This window comes from Bos indicus, chromosome 9, assembly GCF_029378745.1.
Source record: "Bos indicus isolate NIAB-ARS_2022 breed Sahiwal x Tharparkar chromosome 9, NIAB-ARS_B.indTharparkar_mat_pri_1.0, whole genome shotgun sequence".
In the NCBI taxonomy this organism is placed as follows: Eukaryota; Metazoa; Chordata; class Mammalia; order Artiodactyla; family Bovidae; genus Bos; species Bos indicus.
In genome coordinates this window covers 87,201,149-87,212,184 of record NC_091768.1, presented here as the reverse complement: position 1 = coordinate 87,212,184, position 11,036 = coordinate 87,201,149, and the positions used below count along the sequence as shown (strand labels likewise).

Sequence of the window (11,036 nt, the reverse complement as noted above, 5' to 3'; positions counted from 1 at the left end):
AACTCCTGCAGTTTACTCAAACTCTTGTCCACTGAGTCGGTGATGCCATGCAACCATCTCATTCTCTGTTGTCCCGTCTCCTCCCGCCTTCAATCTTTCCTAGCATCAGGGTCTTTTCCAATGAGTCAGTCCTTTGCATCAGGTGGCCAAAGGATTGGAGTTTCAGCTTCAACATCAGTCCTTCCAACGAATATTCAGTACTGATTTCCTCTAGGATGGACTGGTTGAATCTCCTTGCAGTCCAAGAGTCTTCTCCAACACCACAGTTCAAAAGCATCAATTCTTCCGCGCTCAGCTTTCTTTACAGTTCAACTTTCACATCCATACATGACTATTGGAAAAATCATAGCTTTGACTAGACGGACCTTTGTTAGCAAAGTAACGTCTCTGTTTGCAATATGCTGTCTAGGTAGGTCATAACTTTCCTTTCAAGGAGTAAGCGTCTTTTAATTTCACATCTGCAATCACCATCTGCAGTGATTTTGGAGCCCAGAAAAATCAAGTTAGCCACTGTTTCCACTGTTTCCCCATCTATTTCCCATGAAGTGATGGGACCAGATGCCATGATCTTTGTTTTCTGAATGTGGAGCTTTAAGCCAACTTTTTCAGTCTCCTCTTTCACTTTCATCAAGAGGCTCTTTAGTTCTTCTTCACTTTCTTCCATAAGGGTGGTGTCATCTGCATATCTGAGGTTATTGATATTTCTCCCGGCAATCTTGATTCCAGCTTGTGCTTCTTACACCCCAGCGTTTCTCATGATGTACTCTGCATAGAAGTTAAATAAGCAGGGTGACAATATACAGCCTTGACATACTCCTTTTCCTATTTGGAACCAGTCTGTTGTTCCATGTCCAGTTCTAACTGAGCTGCCCTTGTAAGGAATGCCATCCATGAAGGACTGACTTGAGGCAGCTGGACAGGTGGCCAGGGTAACATCGATTTAGGAAACCCAAGATGCCATGGTAGAGAAGAGAGGGGCGGAGCCAGAGCGCCTGAAAACTCGCCCGGGGGAAGGACGGAGAAATCGCCCGTGGCTCCTTGGCCGGGCCTCGTCCCAGCTCGTGGGTCCCCGAAGGCACCGCGGCGGCGCCCAGACTGACAACCAGAAAGAGCCTCGTCATCACCCCGCAACCCTGGGCACTTCCTTACAAAGACTCACTCACCGACCGGGCGGGCCTCCAGGGGCGCCGTCCCGCGAGCGCAGCACCTCGGCCCGGGGCCCCTCTTCGGCGCCCGCCCGGGGATCCCCGCTTCAGCGACACCTCTCCGAACGCCGCCGGCCGAGCTTCCCCCGAGCCGGGGCCACGAGGCGTCCGGCCGAGATTCGAAAGAGCGATTCAAACTCAAAACCCCGAGGAGAGTTTCAGGATTTCTCTTGTGGTTGTTCTCTCGGGGTTTCCACCTGCTCGAAAGCGATCTTGGCTGGACCGGGCAGGCGAGGACCGCGCCCCGCCGATAGCAGGAGCCGGGTGCGGAGAAGGAGTGGGCGGTGAGTGCGAACCCAGGACGGGCCCCCGCAAATGTTCTGTCTTCTCTCGCCACAGCGAAGCCACCAGCCCGGAGACCGCGGAGTTGAGCCACCTGCGCGGCTGATGTCGTGCTGGAGACGGGTAGCGCAGGGGAGGGGGCTGGGAAAGGCGGGAGGGGGCCGCTGCTGCTTGACTCGGGAAAATCCGTCAAGGTTTTGCGGTGAGCTTGCTCCTCGGGGCCCTGGGAGGACTTTGCCACTTGCGGGTGAGCGAACGGTAATAAATTCCCGGCGGTTCTGGAGCTCGGCTCCAACAGGACGATTGGACTCTGTTGTACACCCTCCTCCGATATGACAGACCTGGTGGGGTCGGCTGCTGCTGGTTTGATTAACAGAAGGAAATGACAACCCACTCCAGTACTCTTGCCTGGAGAATCCCATGCACAGAGTAGCCTGGCCGGCTACAGTCCATGGGGTCGCAAAGAGTCGGACAAGACTGAGTGACTAACATGTAGTGAATCGTTATCATTACAGAGAAGGTTTGAGAGGTTAAGATGGAAAGTGGATGTAGAAGAAAAGAAGGGATAACTGAGCAGGAGATGGCAGCGGCTGTGGGGTGGGGGTGAGGGAGGAAGGAGTTCAAAGAAAGATTAGAGCAGGAAGTGGTTCAACGAATGAGCAGAAGAGCCAACAGAACGTGGGCTTTTCTTGCTCACACCAGAAAAGGGCTGTTTTGGAGAGAGGATAGTTATTCAAAGTGAATTTGGCTTTGTAATGTCATGAGTATTTTTTTTTTTAATGAGTAATTACATTTGAAACTTAAGAAATACTTCCTGGGTATAAGTGTTATTTTTCTTGTTTTTCAACAGGGCTTCCTCAGTCTAGGACTGAAGACTTTGGGTGGTGCCAGGAGACAGAGGTATAGACACACCCCAGGCTACCTTTTGCTGGTCACTCTCCTAAAACTGCAGGGAGGAATGTCACTGGCACAAACCGCAGGTCATCTTTTGCTGATACTGCTGCTGATAGAAGCCAGGAAGACTCCGGGCAGTGAGTGTCCTGGATCTGGGGCTCTGGTGGGTGAGGGGGACATGAGAAAATGGGGAGGGAAGGAGCTCCACCCTGGTGGGCCCCTGTCCACCTGCTCTTAGGATGGTGAGGGTGTGGTTTAGTTGGACTGGCTGCCCAGGAGGTGACACCCTGCCTTCCAGGACCCCACCCAAGGCATGGTGCCTGGGCCTGTGCTCCTATAGCAGCTTTCCCTCTCCTGGCAAGTCCTACCTCCTACTGCAGTAAAACCTTCCTGATGACTAGGGACCCATCGTGAATGTGGCATGTGTCCTATGGCATCCTTCTCCCCATTCTGTTGAAAGTCTTATCTGTTCAGATAGATTTTAAGTCTCTAGAAACCAGACACTGTCTTCTGTTTTTGCTGCCTCACAAGCTGGCATGTGCATACTTAGTCACTTAGGTGTGTCCAACTCTTTGCCACCCTATGGACTCTGTAGGCTCCTCTGTCCATTCTCCAGGCAAGAACACTGGAGTGGATTGCCATTTCCTTCTCCAGGGATTGAACCTGGGTCTCCTGCATTGCAGGCAGATTCTTTACTGCCTGAGCCACCATATAGCAGATAAATCTTCCTGCTAATAGCATATGGACAGAAAACATCCACGGTGGCATCAAAATGTTTAACTAAAGCTCAGACAGTTACAGGTGAGGCAGGACTGAGGATGTAGCAGAGGAGGGCATCTGGGATAGAGACCCCTCCCTCTGCAACCAGGCCCTTGGGGAGGAAACTCCCAGCCATACTGTGGTTTTCTCTCACAGATGCCCACTCTCTGTGCCTTGACCTCACTGTCAAATCTCAGTCCAGACCTGGCCAGCCCTGGTGTCAAGTCCAGGGCTCCGTGGACACAAAGCCTTTCCTCCAGTATGATAGTGCCAGCAACAAGGTCAAACCTTTGGGTTTCCTGGGAAAGGAGGTAAACGACACGAAAGCGTGGACTGAAATAAGCCAAACGCTGATAGAAGCAGGAAGAGAGCTCAGGATGGTCCTGCCTGTCATCAAACTGGACAAAAATGAGACAAGGGGTAAGTATGGGAAGGGGGTGGGGAGCTGGAGACAGCAAGAGAAAGAGTGCATGCAGGGAGGGCATTCCTATGAAAGGACTGAACAGGATCCAGCCTTAGAGACCCGGTGGACCTGATGGGTAAAATGGGGCAGGTCATGGTCAGAAGATCACGAGCCCCTAGATGTGCAGACACACTTGAGTGACTGGGGAGGATGGACTGTGGAGAGTCCAGAAAGATTCATTGTGTATGGGGGGCACAGGTCCTCCCACCCTGCAGGTAAAGCTGTGTTGTCAACGTGAAGCCGAGCAATGCTCTGGTGCATCCTTGCACTTCAGCCTCAATGGACGGACAGCTCTTCTCCTTGACACCATGAGCATAACCTGGACAGTCATCGATCCTGGAGCCACAGGCATCAAGGAGGAGTGGGAGAACAACCAGGAACTGGCAGAGTATTTCAGGACCATTTAAACAGGAGACTGCAGTTATTGGCTTAGGGAATTCCTGAAACACTGGAAGAAGATGCTGCTCCCAGAGCCCACAGGTAACTGAGTGGGACGTGGGGGAGGTGGCAGCTCTCTTCAAAGGTCTAGTGCCTTCATGTGTGGATATGAGCACATATGTTAGTGTAATTGAAAATGTGATGATGGATGGAGTGACTGATCTCTTGGTGGACTTCCTGTCTGGAGAGTCAGTGATGGGCATAGCACAGAACTGGCCAGCATCCTCCTTTCCCAACCCACCTCCCTCAGCACAGGAGCCCCCTTCCTCATTAACCAATGACCCAGACCCCAGGCACTGCTCGATGGTCCCCAAACCTATATATGCATTATGTTTCCAGGCCTCTCCCGCCTGTCGTACTGATCCTTTAAGCAGCTCCAATGTCACTTAATGAAGCCCTTATCCCTTCCCAGACAGAATTAAGTGCCCCCAGTTGTTTCCTCCTCAAAAAGGACTCCTCACACTAAACAGGTCCACCTGAAAGATAATCAGATGGACATTTGCTGTCTCAGTGACTCAGACAGTAAAGAATCTGCCTGCAAGGCAGGAGACCTGGGTTCAATCCCTGGGTTGGGAAGATCCCCTGGAGTAGGCAATGGCAACCCACTCCAGCATTCTTGCCTGGAGAATCCCAGGGACAGAGGAGCCTGGTTGGCTACAGTCCACGAGCTCGCAAAAGAGTCGGACATGACTGAGCGACTAACACAACTCGGGAGAGATATTAGCTCCACAAAGACAGAGCACAAGCCCATTAATCTTTCCATACCTGGATCTGAAGAGTGGCTTCACATGAGTCAGTAACTATATGGGGAACATGTGCTAAGGACAGCAGGTGCTGAGGAAGGTGTATTCTTAGATTTGACAAGGCTTTTGCTTTTTCATTTTAGAACCGCTAATAATGGCCCCAGATATCAGCCAGTCTGCATCCATCCGATTGGTCTCTTGCATTATCCTATTGATCATCACCCAGTTAGTTCTAATTGCTTCCTCGTCATGAATATTATGAAGAAATCAGGGACCACAGCAGGTGAGAAGCCAGCCGGCCTCTGGCTCCTAGGCAGGTTTGTTCTGGTCAGGACTTGGGAGAGGTAAGCCATGGGTTTCACCAAGCCCCTGTCCACTGGAACCATCTTTATCAAGATGATGTTCTGTCTTTGTCTTGGGCCCCCACACTTCCCTGTAGGGTTGGGAACCACTCTCTTGTTGGGGTAGAAGAGGCTGGTGTGGGCAGCAAGACAGTGCAGTGGGAGTGGGGATGAAGACAAGTGTCTTCTCCTTTTGGGGGCCCTGGGTACAAGATGTAGATGTGGTGGGGTGGGGTGTTGTCCTGAGATCTTACTCAGGCTTTCCCAGACCTTTGATGAAAAAAACCTTTTGTTCTCTGATGGTAGCATTCTCTAGCTCAACATTTTCCCCAGTGGGTCTAACAGCTATTCCATCATCTGGATGTTTCTCCCTGGACTATGAGAAGGTACATAGTTACAATGTTAAACCAACTCTGGGTGGCAAAAACTGACCCTTGATGACAGTCTGGCTGTTGATCTAATATACTACCTTCTACTCAGAGTGGGATTTAACAAGAAGCTAAAGAAGCCTATGCTTAAGAATTCCTTCACTTTCCAGGACTGTTGATGGGCCCTTAAGATGTATTGACTTGGTCATTTTGAGGATTTGCAAAAGTCAAATATTTGCTCACAATCAGTTAAAACTTCCAATGCTATTCTTTCCATCAGACTTGCCTTCATGTGGGGTAGAATTGGGGTGGGGGGCGGGGGTTGGCATTTTTTTAATTCTGTTAAGAAGATAATGCATTAGGGATATACTATGTGATTTAATGAGACATAATTTATGTGTTCACATTCACTTTCATGTATAGTTAAGTTACCGCATGCTTTTATGGGCTGAATGTTCTTCTTAATTCATGTGATAAAATCCTCACCTCCAGGAAGACTTGTTGAAACCACTCAGTCGGTGGTGTGTGGTTATAGTCTGTGTTGTGGTACAATAGGAGGTGTACGTTTGGTCGGAGTCCTGGTTCCTGGATCAGAGTTTCTAAAACCCACATTTTGGTGTCATATTTGGTGTTCTGAGTATAGAAAAGTAGTTTTTCTTTAGAGACCTAGCAGACTAATACATATGCAGAAACTGCAATCAAGTGTTAACTGCCTAGATGTCATGACACAAAAGTATGAGGCTACCAGTTGAATTATCATGTAGATTAATATATGTATTAACATACTAACATGTTAATACGTAAAAATGTATCCAGGACAGAAGAAAGGATAAAGTGTGATATAGCCAGGAATGGAACAGTATAACACAATAAATAAAGAATACATTACCGCAGTAAAACCATAGATGCCTCATAAAAAGGAGTTGAGAGGCAAGTGCTGAACACAAAAAATATATACGCTATGGTACTCCTATTTGTTGTGTTACATTATTGTGAAGTTTAACTGAATTGTTTTTTTAAGATGTATTTATTTTTGTCTGTGCTGGGTCTTCACTGCTGTGTGCGGGCTTTCTCTACTTGCTGCTCTCTTGTTACGGTGCAAGAGCAGCTCCCTGTGATGACTTCTCGTAGCAGAGCGCAGGCTCTATGCTGTGGGCTTTACTAGGTGGGGCACACAGGCTCAGTAGCTGCAGCGCCCAGGCTCCAGGGCACAGCCTCAGTATTTGTGGCCCATGAGCTTAGTTGTTTCGCAGCATGTGGGATCTTTCCTGACAGGGACTGAACTCGTGTCTCCTGCATTGGCGGGCAGATTCATTACCAATGAGCCACCAGGGAAGCCCCTAATCGAATTATTAAAAAGACATTCTAAGCTTGATTCTAAATCTTATCTCAATAATTTATGGATGAAGATTAGATGTTCCATGACTTACAACCAGGAAATTATGCATACTGGAAAAGATATTATTTAAAGGACTATCCACAACCTAGATGGACCCTTATCAGGTGCTCTAAACTAGCTCATGCACAACAAAACTGAAGAGAATGAACTCTTGGATTAATATTTCCCACTTAGAAAGGGCGACTGCACTGAACTGGCTAACAGAGAACACTGCTGACCTCAGAAACACCTAAAAACAATGCTCAAACAAAGAAGATGTTTGAGCTCATACATTCATACCAGGACAAGAAGAAGACAACATCGGAAAAATTTTAACCTTTCAGTTTTCACTCATGTCTAGACAAACTTGAAGTTTTCTCCTGTCAGGAATATATTCAGTGATGCAGAGAATTCAATTATACATTGTACTTTTTTGCCCAGTGAGAATCACATGAATGTTTATTGAAACTCCTTTATTTTAGGGGCTCAAAGTGTTGAAGTCCTACCATTAGGTGAAGGAGACCTCACCTGGAAATAGGGTGTGTGCAGATGTAATCCAACCAAGGTGAGGTCAGGGTGGATTAGGTTGGGCTCTAATCCAAAGACTGGTGCCTTTACCAGGAGGCATGCCTTGAAAGAAATGTGGACGCACAAAGAAGAGACGGATATAGGAAAACAAGACACACGAGCATCATGGAAGGACAGAAATAGACACTGGGGCTACGCACTGCCAAGGGTTTAGGCAAGCACCAGTGCTGTGCACAGTACCTCAGTCATGTCCGACTCTTTGCGCCGCCATGGACTGCAGCCCACCAGGTTCCTCTGTCCATGGCGATTCTGCAAGCAAGAATACTGGAGTGGGTTGCCATTTCCTTCTCCATGCAGCCGCCAGTAGTCAGGAAGAGAAAAGATGGAGCCTCCCTTAGAGCCTTCAAAGAGGGCCCTACTCACAGCTTGATTTCAGACTTCTAACCCTCACAATCTTGAAAGAATAAATTTTGGTTGTTTCAAGCCATAGAGTTTGTGGTAATTTTTTATGAAGACTTCACTGTCCCATCCAAGCTTGCGGGGGCTTAGACTGCATTCCCAGCACAAAGGAAACTGGTGAGCAAGAAGAAGGCAGGAGAGCAGTTTTAGAGAAGAGCCAAGAAACAGACCCAGGGACGTCAAGAAACATGACACCTAGTAGACTTCTAGACACCTAGTAGACGAGGAAAGAAATACCAGCGAAGGGTACACTGCTCAATACGTGACAGTGGGAGAACTGGCTGATCCTGTAACTAAAAGAGGATTTCTATTTAGCACAACACACAAACGTTCATTTTAGGTTGATCAACGCATGAAGGTGACTGTTTGTGCGGGCTCGGGGCTGTATGCCAGTAGGAGCACGTTTGCTGAGTAGTTGTAGATATGGGGCTGGGGCATTAAAAAGGAGACAGCACGTTTCCAGGTAGGACCCAGACAGAGACCTAAAATCCCTGCTTGACCCTGGGACGGAGTCCTGGCAGCCAGCCCCTTCCCAGAACCACCCCGAGCTGTGTGTGGCTTTGCGGCAGCTGGAAGGCCCAGTATCTTGGGGAGAACTGGTCAGGGTGACTGTGTGTGTGTGAGAGAGAGAGAGAGAGAGAGAGACAGAGAGGGTATGCGTGAGAGGAGGAGGGCAGAAGAGAGGAGTGATTGTGTTAGGTGCTCAGTCATGTCTGCCTCTGTGACCCTGTGCGCTGTAGCCCTCCAGGCTCCTCTGTCCATGGGATTCTCCAGGCAAGAATACTGGAGTGGTTGCCATTTCCTACTTAGGTGTGTGTGGGGCAGTGCCAGTAATTTGTGAGAGGAAGGTGAATGTGAAGAGAGGGAGGGAATGCTGGAAAGAGTGTGTTGGATGTGTGGGGAGCAGCCACAACTGGTGTGTGAGAATGTAGGGAACCTTGATGTGTGTGTATGTGTGTGACTGTGGACAGCTGAGCCTGGGACAGAAGGGGAGAAGACAGTATGCATATGCAGAGGGCCCTGAGGGGGATGCCCTGGGGGACCCAGAGAGGAGGAAGAGAGTGAAGGGAAATGGCTGTGAGGGGAAAGTTTCTGGATGGCAGTGGAAGTAGACGGGAGCCTTCTGTGTGGAATTTGTGTGAAGGAGTGTGTACAGACAGTGTGAGGAAGCCAGGGTCCCTGAGGGAAGGGAACGCGGTGTGAATTTTCAGAGAGTGGAGAGCCAGTGGGGCAGGCAAGCAGGCACTTGTGTGTGAAAGAAAGTGTGTGGGAGGGTGGGGGATGGGGTGTGCACAGAGGGAAGGGGGTGTGAGGAGACCTGCATGGAAAATTTCAGGAAGGGTGACGTGCACAAGGGTGGAAGGAGTGTAAGTGAGAAGCATGAAGTCTATGTGGGGAACACGTGTGTGTGAGGGGGCTGTGTGGGAGGCTGGAGAGTCAGGCTGGGCTGTGGGTGATGGAGGGCAGTGTGATGGCGAGGGGGCTTGTGTGTGTAACTGTGGGGGCTGAAGTGTGGGAAGACAGGTGTGTATGGAGAGTGTGGGGTGAGTAGTGTGTCAGGACTGTTGCTGAAGAGGCCTCAGTGGTGACCGGCTCCCCAGCTTCTCCTTTCTCTGGGCCTGGACCCTCTGGCCTGGACCCCAAGTTTCCAAGGGAACCAAAAACTGGCAGGGACAGGGAAGAAGCTGATACCCCCTATCATGTACTTTCTTTTTTTAGCTTGAAACACCACACAAGAATATCTGCCTTGTGACAGGTGTCAACTGGGGTCACCTGCCTTCACCAGCTGACACCTCCCCCAGGCCCAGGGGCTGAACTGCATTGTCTCCCTCAGTTTCTAGTCAGCCTGGGGCTTCCCTGATAGCTCAGTTGGTAAAGAATCCACCTGGAATGCAGGAGACCCCGGTTCGACTCCTGGGTCAGGACGATCCTCTGGAGAAGAGAAAGGCTACCCACTCCAGTATTCTGGCCTGGAGAATTCCATGGACTGTACAGTTGGACCTGACTGAGTGACTTTCACTTTGGAGCCTCTGAGCAATAGGATTCCCTTCAATCCCCACCTGCCTACTAAGCTCAGGGGGAGGGACTCCTGTGGGGGGCAAGACAGGTGGACGAGGGGACCCAACCCTCTCCACCTTGCCCCTCCCACCTCTCCAGGCCCAGACTCCTCACTGTCCCCCAACTCCTTCCTCCCCACCTCGCCCTTCTCCCCACCTTCCCTCATCTCTTACCGCTCATCGCAGATGTTCTCAGATCTCTCCAGTAGCTCTGGTGGGGAGCCAGGAGCCTGCATGGCAAGACCCCCGGACCCACCCTCAGACACTCACAGCCCATGTGTCCTGGGAGGGAATAGAAGCAGCTTCCACAGAAAAGTGGGGACTTGGGAGCCTGAGCTGTGACCTTGGAGACTACTCCCCAGCAGCTTTTAAATGCAACCTACCCTCCCTCCCCCCGCCCTCCCCCTCCCTCTCCCTTTCCCTCTCCACCCCAACCACACTCCACCCCACTCCTCCCACACCACCCCTTGGCCCCCCTCCAGGAAACCCTGGAGCCAATACCCACCTTGCTAAGCCCTCCCTGCTGTCCTGAAGAGGTCGCCCTAATACTTACCACTACTTTCCATGGGATGGTTTGTTTTTTCAGTTAGCTTATTAACTGCGGGATTCAGACAGGGTCACATATTTTTTTTTCACATGTCCTGCCCTTGGCACTCTCCTTTCCATGTAGCTGATTCCTCTCCCCAATGTGTGTTAGGGCTACTGTACTGGGATCAGCATGTACCCTGGGGAAGTCCTCAGCCATAGTGGCTACAGAACATCAGGGGTTAAATGGAGACATCAGTGAGGATGGGGGAAGGGTGGAAAGACACTAAGTCTGGGGTCCCCTCTGCCTGTCCTGCCTTTCAGGGGACTTGAACCCCGTGTCTTAGACACCAGGCTTTTGAGAGCGCCCTTCCTCCCTGACTTAGTCCCATGGGATTGCTATAACAAGTAACCATACATTGGGTGGCTTACAAACAACAGAAAAGTTTTCCCCATGGTTCTGGAATCTGGCAAGTCCAAGATCAAGGCACTGGAAGATGTCTGGTTCACAGAGGGCTGTCTTCTCACGGTGCACTCACCTTGTGGAAGGGTGGAGGGAACATAGGGTCATTTTCTACAATGGTTCTCACCCATTA

The 11,036-nt window shown here is 50.1% G+C and overlaps 1 long non-coding RNA gene across 1 annotated transcript in view; it reads right to left on the bottom strand.

Moving 5' to 3' along the window:
- LOC139184970 (uncharacterized) overlaps positions 1 to 10,291 on the bottom strand; it is a 55,249-nt gene extending 44,958 nt beyond the window's left edge. Inside the window, exon 1 of the long non-coding RNA XR_011568530.1 lies at positions 10,090 to 10,291. This is a non-coding gene — a long non-coding RNA (uncharacterized lncRNA). The remainder of the gene's footprint in view (positions 1 to 10,089) is intronic.
- Between the last annotated feature and the right edge of the window lie 745 nt (positions 10,292 to 11,036).